The sequence below is a fragment of the Frieseomelitta varia genome, unplaced genomic scaffold, assembly GCF_011392965.1.
Source record: "Frieseomelitta varia isolate USP_RPSP 00005682 unplaced genomic scaffold, Fvar_1.2 scaffold_894, whole genome shotgun sequence".
Lineage (NCBI taxonomy): Eukaryota > Metazoa > Arthropoda > Insecta > Hymenoptera > Apidae > Frieseomelitta > Frieseomelitta varia.
This window is the reverse complement of record NW_025110694.1, coordinates 181365-195964: the sequence shown is the minus strand read 5'-3', so window position 1 is coordinate 195964 and position 14600 is coordinate 181365. Positions and strand designations below refer to the sequence as shown.

The 14600-nt window shown below is 36.4% G+C and overlaps 1 long non-coding RNA gene across 2 annotated transcripts in view; it reads left to right on the top strand.

Annotated features, from left to right (window-relative positions):
* Positions 1-10720: 10720 nt before the first annotated feature.
* Positions 10721-14600, top strand: part of LOC122537224 — an 18591-nt gene continuing 14711 nt past the window's right edge. Inside the window, exon 1 of one of the 2 annotated variants that reach the window (XR_006308581.1) lies at positions 10721-10730. This is a non-coding gene — a long non-coding RNA (uncharacterized LOC122537224). Of the gene's footprint in view, positions 10731-12210; positions 12224-14600 lie in introns of those variants that run through there. The other variant, XR_006308580.1, reaches the window with a different exon arrangement.

Genomic DNA, 14600 nt, shown 5'->3' with positions numbered 1-14600 from the left:
TCAATGTAAAGTATCTAAAATTCATTCCAAATTCCATTGGATTCCCAATCTTTCAATTACTATTTTATATTTAATTTTCTAACCTTTCAATTACTATTTTATATTTAATTTTCTAACCTTTCAATTACTATTTTATATTTAATTTTCTATCCTACCAAAAATTCACTCCCAAAATTTCGTCATAAAATAAAATTCCACTGCTTTCTCTCAGTGTAAAGAATGTAAAATTCGGTGGAACGAAAGAGGAGAGCGCGACAACAGCAAACGGGCAAGAAATCACGTTGGGGGTCACAATCAAGCGAGTCTGAGAAACGAACGTACAGCGGCGGTAGTGAATTGCAAAGAGAGAAGAGACGTTACAGTTAGGTCTAAACAACAGGCCTGTTGCTCCTGCATGTAATACGCGGACGAACGCATGGCATATAATATGAGAAAATACCTCGTTACTTAGATTCCGGTAATAGAGCCACCGACGATGCCTTCTCTGCCCGTCGTTCGCAGCGGCAATTTATTAGCATAACCTCTGTGATTAGATCGCCATTTAATAAACGAGCGTGCGCCAACAACGGCGAATTAAATGTAATAAACTCGATACGGAGTTTAGCGTGACACACGGGCAAGTGTTTCGTGATAAATCAGTCTGTAGATTTTGGATTAGCTGGAATTTTTATTCCACTATACTTCATTCTTTGGATATTTACTATTTGCTATGTACGGTGGGTTGATTTCAATTCAATTACGTTGATGATTTTGTTGAATTTGAAATATTTCGATTTTTTTATTACAGAATGAATTGTTCCGGATGATTTGAAATAAATTCAAAATGATACAAGAGTGATAGTATTTTTTGGGGGTTTATTGCAAAATAAATTATTTCGAATGACTTGATATAAAATGTAAATGGTATAAAAATAATGATACAAAGGATAGGGTGGAACAGATTTTAGATTAACAGAAACTTTCATTTTCTAGGTTTGAGTATATCTTATTCTTATATCAGGTATTTGATCTTTGGATATGCACGAATTGATTTTAATTTAATTATCGACTTATCATATAGATTGGAATTTTTTAGAGTTTATTATAGACTGAATTGTTAAATAGTAGAATGATCTGGGATAAAAGTTGAACGATGGGGATTAAATAATAAATAATGCAAGAATAGAAAAGAATAAATTAACAAGGTCGAATAGATTCTGGATCAACGAGAATTTTTATTTTTCAAGTATCTAGTCTTTTGATTGATTTAATTTAATTACTGACGTGCTGTAAAATTCACAGAAATTTGGAGCGAATATTCTGAGGTGACTTGTTTTATTCCTGGCGGTTTAATCGGAGAACGAGCATTCCACGCCGATGAGCGACATTAATTTTCTCTTCCATTTGATCCGAGTGACCTGTTGACCAAGAATCGATGGGTTGATTGGTCAAGAGACTTCCGTCATGAAGTAGGCCTGCAGTGACAACGATCGCCTTCTAAAGTCGCGATTCTTATTTGCCAGTCGCTCGTACAAGTGGAATAGGTAATTCAAAGACAGACACCGAGGGATCACGGTAGATCAATTAAAAATATCGAAACACTTTCATTTCTCAGATTCGATCGTTGTTGAACACGAAAATGATTTTCATTTATGTAATAGTATCAAACAGGTATATTCTGTCGTAACAATTTCCTTCAGACATGTCGTGTATCAAATGCACAAAAACTAAATTCAATCGTTCAATTTTTGGCACTGAATGAAACAGTGGAACGTGAAATGTATATAATTCAGTATATATAAAATTTCTTCTTGAAATTGAATTTGACGAGAAGGAGCAAGAAGAAAGGGAAGAGAGAGAGAGAGAGAGAGAGAGAGAGGGAAGAGGTCGAAGACAGAGATCGGTCTTTAAATCCCGTTACATTTGGTTTCCAGCGCCTTGTTTATCGACGACGGGGCGCGTCGTGACGCGTGCCACGCTTGCTTATGCGGGCGCATCCGATACATTAGGCGTCGGCCAACTATGCGCGCACACGCGCCCGAAAATAAAGCGTTAACGTTCTTAACACGTCTGCAAACGTCTGTCTTACCCACAACGTAAGGGGATACCTGGATCAAATTTATTGCCACCAAACGAATCTCACCCACGTTCGCGTGCAACGGCAAGTCCTTTCGAAATTTTTTTCTGGTCTACGACGTATCGTCGAGGGCGAGGATTTATCTAGACTGGATAAAGTGGCCGTTTTGAAGGCAAAGTTCAATTCAGTCGTCGCCATTTTGCTACGTTTTTCTATCGATCAGACGCGAAGTGTGAAAACAAAAGTCCACGAAAACGCTGCTCGATCGCAGCAGCTGAAATCTTTCGACTTTCAGAGACGAGCTGGTACCGTTATTTCATGGTCCCTAATTCGCAGAGTTTCAAGAATCTATCTTACGTTAGACAGGCATCGTACATTTGTACATTTTGTCTTCATCTTTTGTTCATGGTCAGTCATCTTTTGTCTACGGGTACGCTCTTCTTCAGAGATTTATGGAGTATATTTGTATTATTTATGATATTTATAATTTACTTATAATATATATTTATTAATAATATTTATTTAATATTTTATTTATTGTATTTATTAATAATATAATATTATATAATAAATTGATATTGTATTATGTAATAAATTTATAAATAAATATACATATTATATATATATATTATAAATAATAATTTATAATATATATTTATTTGTAATATTTAAGTAATTTATAAGTAATTTATATTATTTATAATGTTTATAATTTATTAGCAGGTTCGTTTTTCGAAAGTATAATAAATTAATATTGTATTATGTAACAAATTTATAAATAAATATACATATTATATATATATTATAAATAATAATTTATAATATATATTTATTTGTAATATTTAAGTAATTTATAAGTAATTTATATTATTTATAATGTTTATAATTTACTAGCAGGTTCGTTTTTCGAAAGTGTGCAAGTTGTAGGAAATTTGGATTTAATGATTGTTCATGCTGCTCCACGATGTGTTCATTCAATGAGTAACATCGACTATGTTGTTTTCGTTATTATTGTTCGTTATTCCGTAGCACGATTGGCCAAATCCAATTGGCCATTTGATTTTCCCTCGACGTTCCATCTTCATCGTTCCTTCTCTCTTCTTGTACTACATTTGTACAAAATTATGCATTCTGCAGATATTATTCTGCACCCCGATTATAAACTATCACCACAACCAACGAAAAGTTCTCTTCGTCTTTCTATAAAAAACAAAAGAAACTAAGAGCAGAGTTTCTCAATAAGTGAAGTCTAGCCTCGATAGATTAGTAGCGTCACGAAGAAACAAAAGAGATAGATCTACCAAACCAACCAAAAAGAAATAAATAAAAAAAATAAAAAGAAAAACTGGAATAAAGTAAGAGATGAGCGAGTCCAAGCTAGTGTTGGTACTCGGGGCAGATAGGTGGTTTCATAGGTGGTTCTAGCAGGCAGGCAAGCAAGCAGGCAAGCGTACGAGCTGGAGCTCTCGGAGCGAGAGAGTTCTAGCTGAGAAGCAGACAGACAAGCAAGCAAGCAAGCAAGCAAGCAGGCAAGCAGGCAAGCAGGCAAAGCAAGTAGGCAGGTGCAGCACTGATGTTGCCTGAGGACTGAAACAGCTGTCGTCTTGCCCTGCCCTACTGCAGGCGCACGCGCCAACCGCATATCCACATTTCCATTACGTTGCGTTACCTCTCTCGCCTCTCTCTCTTTCTCCCTTTCCTCATCGCGGCTCGTTTCACGTTCGTTCACTTTTTAATCGGTATCTCTCCCTCGGCTCTTGTAACGGTCAACGATCCTCGATCGTTCTCTCGTTCGTTTTCACAGCCACAGATGAAAATGTACCGGGGGAAACGGGCCAATCGCATTTCAGGTGGCGCATTTCAGTGTGTCGTTGCACTTGTCGTTGGCACGCGCTACGACCAAGGAAAAACTCTTCACGTACGTAATTACCTGCAATTTTTTCGTTAAAAGCGAAAGTACTCTGACATTTTACCGTCACGATCAGGGTCGTGATCGTCGATCGGTACCGTTTTGTTTCTGGAGGGGCGACAACGTTTGGGGGTGTAACATTTTTGTAGACAAAGGTACATGTATCGTTGATGAAAATGTTCTGAAGCGAAGATGGAACTACTGAAATTCTATTGATTGGCGATTGAAAAAGGTGTTTTGTTGTTTTCCTTGGAGTATAATATTTTGGAGTCTGAAAAAGATATATTTTGATAAAATATTTATATATAATTTTATTTGTATTGTTACTAAAATTTCAATTTTAACAAAATAATTTTATAATTAATGAATAATAAATTTAATTACCATTAGAAACAATATTTGTTATTATATTATAAACAATATTATATTATATTTTAATTTGAAAAATTAATTCTTTTATCAGACATCTGATGTAATATATATATATATATATGTATAAAATTAAAAAATTTGTATTTTAATAATAAATTTAAAAAAATTACAATTAAATATATTAATTTTAAAAATTAATTGTATATATATATAATTATATATTATTTATAATAAAATAACAAAATTTAATACTCCAAGACATTTAGATGTATAATATTTTAATGTCACAGATCTAGAGTGTAGGTGTACAATGTTTTTATCGTTGTGAAATTGTTTTGAAATGAAAATGAAATTATGAACCCTGTTAATTGGTACTTGAAGATATATTCCTTTGGAGGAAATTGCAGGCATCTTCCATCTTACATTCATTTAACATTTGCCTCTGAAGCGTAGGTGTAGAATATTTTTGAGATTAAGGTTTTTATCGTCGATAAAAGTATTTTTAAAAGAAATTGGTAGAGATGTTTTGTCGTTTCTCTTGGAAGAATATAAGTGTACAACGTTTCAACATTTTCCTCTCAAGTATAATAAACATACAATATTTTGACGGTTGATAAAAGTATTCTGAAATGAAAAATCCTAGTTAATCAGCAAAAGATCTTTCAAACACTGATTAACTAGGATTTAGATTAACTAGGTTAGGCGTAAACTGTTTCTAGTTTAATTCTGTTAAAATTCTTCTGTTTAATCATAAAGTGACCACTTACACATATAAATGCATGTTTTCACAAGACGTTTATTGCAATAATATTCTATAACTCTTATAGGAGATACACTTTCAAATTAATAATATTAATCATCTCGCGGTTAACGAAATTTCAAAACACTTCACATGATGCACGTAGTTGATGTATTTATTTAAATGTTCGAATACTTTCGTGAGTCTCTGTACCATAACTTCGAATTTTCTTCGAGATGTATCGAAATATTTACGGACTTCCATTTACGTCAAAACTGCAACAGGAAGATATCCATTAAAGGAGCATGGCAGTTGTTTTCGCAGAATTCCGTTTCACTTTTCCCTTCTTCGACGCGTCGAATCTGAAACGCCTCGGTCGATCAAAATACGCGTGCACGTTTAATTTGATTGATCGCCTGCTAATTATTCGCGATACCTTTCTTACGACAATTATCCAGAACTCACGATAAATACATCAGTCATACGTAATCATTGACAAACGAGGAACATAGTGAACATGTTAAAGGAAGAAAATTATTGCTGGAAATTGATGTGCCTACTGAAAAAAATTTGCCAAATGAATAGAAACGAAAGAAAGTTGAGAGATAAAATTATTCCAACCGGTACAAAACGATGGGTAAGAATGAAAATGAATTGAAATTGAAAATTGCCCGATGATTGATAATTAAAATTCGATATAGATTAGGAAAATGTCCAAAGAGATTGATGGTAAAGTTTCAGCGTGTGTTGCTAATTATACCGATTAGTCAATTCGTTGATTCATTCGATTTATTTTTCACGATATTGCGAATACGATATATTTTAGAAACCAGCGTAACGAACGCTGTTAAATCGATTTACATTAGAATGCAAGTGAAAATGCTTTAGGAAACATCGTTGGTCGGAATAAAGATGTTTACGTGTCTATTAGCTGCTATCATTTCTACGACGGCGGTTTATTACACGATACTGACGCCGAGGAAAGACATTTTACCGTTCGCTTAAACTATTCGTCAAATAACCATTCATTTTCTCCGAATGGGAAAGAAGATTAGTAAGTTTTTCTTCGTTTATTTCGCTATCGCGTCGAAAATTTTACTGACAGGGAATGCGAACTTTCTGGACAAATTCTAAATTTCTAAATTTTGTCGTTGCGATTGCTATTATAGATTCCGAAATTCACCAGACTTTAAACTTTAAACTTTCACTGTTACAAATTTCTGAGTATTGTAAATTCTTCTTAAAAAAACTTATCATAAAATTATTCCATTTTATTGTTAGATTCTGGTTCAGAAAATTTAGAAATTTTCGTCAGTAAACTTTAATCGCTGTGTTGATTGCGCAACGTGCAATTTTATTGCCACGGGATGAAAAATACTGTGAGTAAGCGATACAAGAAATAATTTTTAATAAAACTGTTGTCTTCCTCCCAAATATCAAATAATAAATGTCGGGGAATGGTGGTTCAAAGCTCCATTCGAGTGTCTGCCATGGGAGGTGAAAATGAAATGGCAGACTTGTTCATGGAACTTGCGAAAAGGAAGATAAATGCTTGTTTAAGTTCGAGGCGTTGTACGTGACGAATTCTAGGGGCGTAGAAACAAGTCATAAAACCATATACAATTTGTGCAACTTTAGCTTGACTCTATCTCTAGATGATTACATATTTATTTCCGTGTGTGTATATATACTTTCATATTTGTTCAAGTATTAATTCACATTCTATATATTTATTCGTTGCGTATATTTGTTCACGTATTGAAAGACAAAAGTGTTACAGATGGAGAAAGAATAAATAGACGAGTAAATATTAAATAAAACCGTCCAAAGAGATGAAGAAACACAGTAGTGTCTGTCGCTTGAACAAAAAAGAAAAAGAAAAAAATATCAAAAGGATTTAGCAAAAAAGACACGATTTTTTTCCTTGCTACGAAAAAAATCTTCCACGCGAGCGTTTTCGCGTTCAGAACAATCGTCGAACGTTAGAGACGCGGTATTATCAATACCGACACCGGTGACAAACGTATTCGACTTAGAGTCGGCTAATTTCCATTACGTTCCGCATAGTATTTGCATGGATTAGAGAATCAATAGATAGATTTCGTTTCGACGAGAAATTCCCGCGGTTCGAGGACATCTCGCTGAATTTCCATTATCCTATTTGCCCATCCGATCGATCAATTAATATTAATCAGCGGCGAAGCTTCGTTCGATAATGAATTACAAATCTACGCAAAACGTGTTAATCGTTTCGTAAAAATGATGAATTGTCAGAGCGTCGGAAATATTGTTACTCTTAATATTGGAAAATCTTGCCTCGATTTTTTTTTTCTTTTTCTTTGTTTTTGCTTTTTCCTTTTTTCTTTCGTTAGAAAAAGTTATCGTGATAAATTAAGATTTACGACTATGAGAAAATGAAATGCAAATGAATCATATTGGTGCATTAGGCGATCGGCCGACAATGGAGAGCTGTTTGCAACAAGGGGTAAAAGGGAGAAAGGGGGACGAGCCGATACGACGCGACGTTTATCGTTATCAGAAGCGTCTTTACTGCGCCGCTTCTTCGCCTTCTATCCTTGTTCACGAACGCGTACATAGTTGTTAGACGAGAATGCGCTACTGTCGTGGTATAAATACGAAAAATACTGCTCTAATTTTCCTACGACATTTACAACAGTGAATGATGACAACTTGAATGGTTATACGCTTATTTGCAATGGAGGAGAAATTTGAAAGAGAATGGAATTTAATGATTTTTTAAAAATAATCTTTCAGCAGAATAATAGTATGTCACTAATGATTCTGATTGACTTCTCTGCCTGACTATTTTGTCTGTTACATTTAACCTCTTGCGCTGGAATGACGTGCCACGCGAAATTTTTCTCCCAAAATTGCAATATTTTCTCAGTTCCGAGTATTTTAATTGTAGTATTTAATTCCAAGTATTATAATCGAAGTATAACCCAAAACAAATAATAAATTTGTTAATTTACTTCTCAATAATTTCTATCCAGTGATATCGTACCGACGAGTTTAAAAAGAAAAAGAAAGCGACGAGTTATTGTACACGGTTTGGTCACTCGTTACGGTCCGCAATCAATTGCCAGCGCAAGTGGTTAAAAAACCGCCCGTTATACATTGCTTTGTCTATTCTATAAAATCTTGATTTATCTTTGAAATTTGAACCTCAACATCCGCTCTGTTACGCGAACATTATCTTAATATATAGTACGAGTACGAAAAGTTCCAATTTCAAAAATTCCATAATTTAGATAAGATTTGAACCTCGGTAGTCAACTGTCGTCAAACACAAACGGATATTATATTCTCTATGATACTTCTATTCTAGTTCAGCTCGCTTTAAATTCGTCGAGTGTAAATCGGACGTAGGTTTGTACCCGATCCGAGGAACAGAACAGGTTGAATCGTTCGATGTAATGTAACAGAAACGTGGGCGATCGACCAGCGTAATTCGAAATCGAAACGCAGATATTCCGGGGGAGTCGAGCACCGATGCACGCGCGCCTCTTTTTTTTTCGTAATCGTACGCAATAAATAATGGCTGATGAGCGGCCCTGCATCTTATTGGCCGCGCCGATCGTTAACTAACAAGCATCCAGTATATAAACAAGCCGTCTGTTCTTGCACTTTCACTCGACGCCCCACGTGATCTCTAGTTTTCTTTTTTCCAACACAATACGGAAAGATTCTTTTTCTATCGGCCGGCCATCGCAGCGCTGCAACCGTTCCTGCTCAGCCGCTTTTCCTAGTTCTATGTGCGACCTCGGTTTTGGAGATCCATTTTTATGGAGATATGAAGATTTGTTTTTTAAAGATTGAATGATTTTTGATTTCTCTCTTCTGGCCATCGATTGGCTTTGGCTTGGAGATTCATTTTGTGGAAATCTAGAGATTCGTTTTCAAAATTGACGATTTTGATTTTTAATTGTTTAGTTGATGATCTAGGGAAAGAAATTAATGGAAAGTTTGGGATGGCTGAGCACTGCGAAACTTAGGGATTTTTAGGATTTAAAGTTGAGTACTGCGAAATTTAGGGACTTTTAGGATTAAGGTTTTGGGATTTAGAGTTGAGTACTCTGAAATTTAGAGACTTTTAGGATTAAGGTTTTAGGATTTAGAGTTGAGTACTGCGAAATTTAGAGACTTTTAGGATTTAGAGTTGAGTACTGTGAAATTTTGGGACTTTTAAGATCAAGGTTTTAGGATTTAAAATTGAGTACTGCGAAATTAAGGGATGTTTAGTTTATTGTCGAATTAAAGTAATGTAGTTTATTGTGGAATGTTTAATATATTCTTTCTTAAAGTTATTTAAGAACAGAGATTAAGAATTATTGAAACGAGCTTTTCACGAGCCAAAAGAATATGAAAATATTTTTAGGATAAATATATTTATAAAACGATTTGTATAATTGTATCTTCTGAAAGTGTAGATTCGAGGCATCTGAATTTTTAATATATTTTTTCTTCAATGATCCGTACAAGGATAGCTTCCCAAGGAAATTTTTAAGAATCACCAACAATACCTTCCTTCGATAATCTAAAAAAAAAAGCAAATGCTCGAACTATTCTTTAAAAACAGTGACTAGAGATTTACAAAAGCTTCTAAACTAATTTGAAAAATAACTTAAACGACAACCTATTGAATTAATATCTCAAAAAAAAAAAAAGAAAAAAAATACCTATACTTAGGCATGTACGTATACCACCATTATCGACTACCCAAGTGGTCAAAATAACCAATTTATGATTTTTTATAGTAATCTCGCGGACTTGCAATGTCGCGTGTGTGTTTTTTTTTTCGAGAGATTCGATTGATTTTTGAATCTTTTGAAGAGTTCATCTCCATCGTCGTATTATAAACCTTTGCCCTGTTACATTCTAATTCCTTCTTTCATACTTTGGTCCTCGGTAGTTCCAGCGTTAAAGATGCAGAACGTAGAAAGAGAAGAATTAATCAACTGGAACAATGAAGCGGGAAACAATAAAAGAATGATCGTTCGTTTTCGTCGTGACGGAGAAACGTCGAACGTTTCCACGTCAGGCTTTAGGAAAACGCAGAGAGTTAGGAAACGTGGACTCAGGGAACGAAAAATTGGAGAAAAACGACATTTTGCGTTCGCGGGCGTGTAAGCGAGCAGCCGCGCTTATTTACATAACAATCGCGGATCACGTAACGCGATGTTCGCGCGGCGTGCTCCTCGGTTCTCGCGTGCGCGTTCGCCTTTATCCGTGGCCGTCGCGAGTCCGACGTGTGTGCACACCGCGACGTGGAAAGTCGTGCAAAATCGCCTTCTCGTTGCGCGACCGCCTCCGCTCTGTCTTCGTGAAACGATGGCTTCGAAAGCGTGGCCGAGATCACTTCCGACATCAAAAAATTTCATTCGACGTTCAATTGGAATTTTTCGCCCCAAAATTGCGATATTTCCTCGGTTATAAATATATTTATAGTATAGTATTATTATAGTTACAAATATATTTATAGTATAGTATATTATTATAAAAATATATATAATTAAATATTTAATAGGCAGAATAAATTTATTACATCTTGATCATTTTTATCCAATGATATTACATCGACGAAAGTTCAAAAAGAACGCGACGGATTATCGGTACATCGGTACGGTTTTGTGGTCACTCGTTATGGTCCGCAATCAGTTGCCAGCGTAACGGTTCAAATGAAAAGTTGTTACAAGAAGATTGTTAATTTTAATTCTGTTTCATTAATCGAACCACTGAGATTTTGAAGATTCACTAATTTGGATCGAATTGAATCATTTTGAAGATTCACTGATTGAAAATCTTTCTTCGCGTTCTTTTATTTTCATTTCATCGATTCCGATGTAAATCGACTGCGAAATTAAAACGGAATGTCCACTCAAAGGGCTTTAATTCAGAATTAGCCTCGAATTAATTTAGTCTAATTAGAATTCATTTAAACTTCTTCGTCACGCAGTTTGACTTATCGTTAGGCATTTGAATTGTATCGAATTCAATTCAAATACGATTGACACGTAACTCTAACTTGAAATAAGCTCTAGCCCGGAAGTAACCTTCTTTGGATTTGAATTCAATTCAACTTGATTCGCGTTGAACTTAGAAATCTAAACGCGAGACCAGCCTAAATTCTTCGAAAAAAATATAATTTGAATTTTAAATTTGACTCCCGCTTAGAAATAATAGGCTAACCCAAGATTAAATCCAACGAAATACAGAATCAAATTTCGAAACTAACTTGCTCGTCTCAGTTAAATTTCTTGTTTCTAACTGTTGTACAAAATTTACATTCCCAGTTCTAGTTTTCATATCTTAATAACTTCTGAGATATTTCTTTTTTTTTTTTTTTTTTGCTTTAATCGCTTAACATTGAGACCGAACGATGCTTATGATTGCTTCAATGTCTCGCAGAGTCAGAACAAACAACTTGGCACGAAACGACCGTTTAAAGAGCTAAATTGCTGTCTTCATTTATCGACATTATCTAGCCATGCTGCTTAAGTCAGAGATAACTTCAACAGTTTGCTAAGTCCTTTTCTGTGTTTCTTTTACTTAAAATTATTGAAATGCCCACACGCTTCGCATAACTGGAAGAATGTTTACATAACAGCAGGATTCTTCCAACATGAAGTATCGCGAAAGGAAAAATTTAATTTTTAACGAAAATTGCACGGTATTACGTAAAATTAAATACTAATTGAACTAATTTTTCTATTAACCTTACAATACTAACTAATTCTTTTTGTTTATCGAAGAATTTACTATTGGGAACGTTTCATACCAAACTTCAAAATGCAATGATAATCCACTGCATTGTTCATTTTTCTGTAACTGCAATAGAGTTTAATTTCTTTGTAATAAAAATACAATTAAATCCATTGATCGAGTAATTATTCAATTATTCAGACAACTGTTGGCAGTACATTTTTATTAATCAATCGAATTTATATAAATCCACCAATCAAAGACGTTACATGTGTAATTTTTACTCCATTTTCAAAGAATCAGGCTTAAAACTCTCAAGTATCGAGCGTCGTACGTTGTGAAGCTCGCGTTTCCATTAATTTCAATTAATTTCAATTTCCACCCACCGCGCAGGGTCTGAAAGATAGAAACGCGGCGAAAGAAAGTTTGCCGGTAGTTTTCGTCTTTATCGAGCAAATGGACGCCTGCTCACGGCCGTGTGGCGTGTGAGCTTGAACTTGAGATGGTTATACCTAAACGCGCACGTAGGTAGGTACGCCTAAGTACCTAAATACCCGTGCGCGACGTTTACGCGTTCGTTGCACGAACGTTGCTCGGTCTCTGCTTGCACGTTGACCGAATTAATGAAAAAAAAAAAAAAAAAGAAAAGAAAAATCAGCGAACATTCTTCAGCCCNCGCATCTCGCGAATTGATAAAATCTGATAATGAAAAAAAAAAAAAAAAAAAGAAAAGAAAAAAAGAAACCGGGCTGAAGAATGTTCGCTGATTTTTATTTGCTGAATTTGATGAAACTCGAACTCTTTTTCCCAAATGTTTCGCAGCTATTTGAAAAGAGTAACGCGAGTAATTGCAAGACCAAATGCAACAGAGATTGATCTGTATTTGAGTAATAGAAATTTAGGATAACAGAATGAATGCTAAGTTGTTTGTTTAAATTTTCAATGATTCAACTTTTCTTATGTAAACAGTTTCATAGATTAAAGATTCCCTTCTAGTAAGACGTAAAGAGACACGTCAGTCTTTTTCAATTTAAGTCGAGGAGTTGGCGAGACTGCCAGGGACAATTTTCAACATAATATGTTCGCATATCAGTGTCAAATTGACGCGTTGATAAATATGGGCTTCTTTGATTGATGTCGCGTTTTGAGCAAACGGTCGATACCGAATTTAGTTTCAGAATCAGGGAATCAAAAATAGTAGGAGTGAAATCAATTCTCCTATTGACGTTCGATATTCAATAAAACAACAGTATAGCAGCTTTCAAGGTACCGTTGCAAAGGGGAAACTTCAAACTCGAGGACCATTAAGGTCTCGAGGACATTAAGGTCCTGTCCCATCTAGTCATGAAAACAATTTGTCAACCATTTCACGGACGTTCAAACTTGACGAAAGCGCGTCTGAATGGACCGCCAAGGTGAGACTGTTTATTTATCAATCGAAGTTACGTCAATTTCCCAGCGAGTGTGCAAATAGTTTCGCCCCAGTTTCGGCTAAGGTTGAACGAGTCGGATCGGTTCCATCGTAATTCAAAGTGCGCCCGTCCGCGATAGAGCCGTCTCGTCCTCGCCCCCTCGATAATTTTTTTTTTTTTTTCTCTCTTTTCGTTCTCCTCGTTTCTCGCCGCTTTTCACCGGGGGATAATCGTTAAAGCAGGTGTCCCCGACGAGCGTGGGAGAGCGGAGCGCCACCCAGCGTAAACTCCCAGCCCATTACTATAACGAACGCCAAAGCGTCGCCATGGCGACCCATGGAGAAACACACACGTGGGGTTGAACAGCGGCCCGCTCCCGTTTTTTCTCTCTGTCGCACCCTCTGGCCGTTTTCCCTCACTTCTTCACCCTCCGGTATTCACCCTCTTTCAACAGCCACAGCAACGAGAGAGCTCTCCTCTCTCTCTCTCTTTCTCTCTTTTTATCGTCCCTCGCGTTCCTCGTTTCCTCTCTCATCCTCTTCCTCGTCGTCGTCGTCGTCGTCGTCGTCGTTGCTCCCTCGGTTCTTTATATACTCTTGGCCAAGCACGGTGTGGGCTCCGTGCTTTTTGCAGCCAGTCTCTCTCACCCTCGCCGCTTCGACCTCTTTCGAACCACAGCCGGAATATCTCCGACTAGCCGTCTCTCTACGCTTTGTGAATTAAAGCGCCGAGAATGAGCCGGGCAACGTTGCCATGGCCACCGGCCCGGTTGCCATCGCGATACCCGCGGCACAACATAAAATCGCTGGTTTGACGATTTGTTTCGGGCCATTGATGCCACGTATCAGAATCAATTTCACCCACCTTCGTTCGCCTCTCTCTCTCTCTCTCTCTCTCTCTCCCTCTCTCTCTTTCTCTTTCTTTCTCACGATGCCCCCCTGTCTATCTATGTGCGCGTACACGTACACGTCGGGGGCGTAACTAGTGCTACCGGGGCAAAGTCAGGAAGATTCTATCGAGGGATGACTCGATGGTTCCTCGCGATGGTGCCTGAACGTAAAATTCGATAGAGCAATTCGACGGAGCTGTTCGTTTGCTCGTCGATGCAAGTATAATATCTACATTGGCTCCGTTGACCAATTAACCTCTTGCGCTTGAATGTCCAATTTTTGTCCCATTTTTGCAACATTTTCCGAGTTTTCAGTATATTTAAATGTAACACCGGGCGAAACAAATGATAAGTTTATTGCTTCTTAATAATTTCAATCCAGTGATGATGTACCGACGAGTTCAAAGGAAAAAGAAAGCGACGAATGAATTGCATACGGTTCGGTCGCTCGTTATGGTCCGCAATCAGTTGCCAGTCGCAAGTGGTTAACCTCTTTGCGC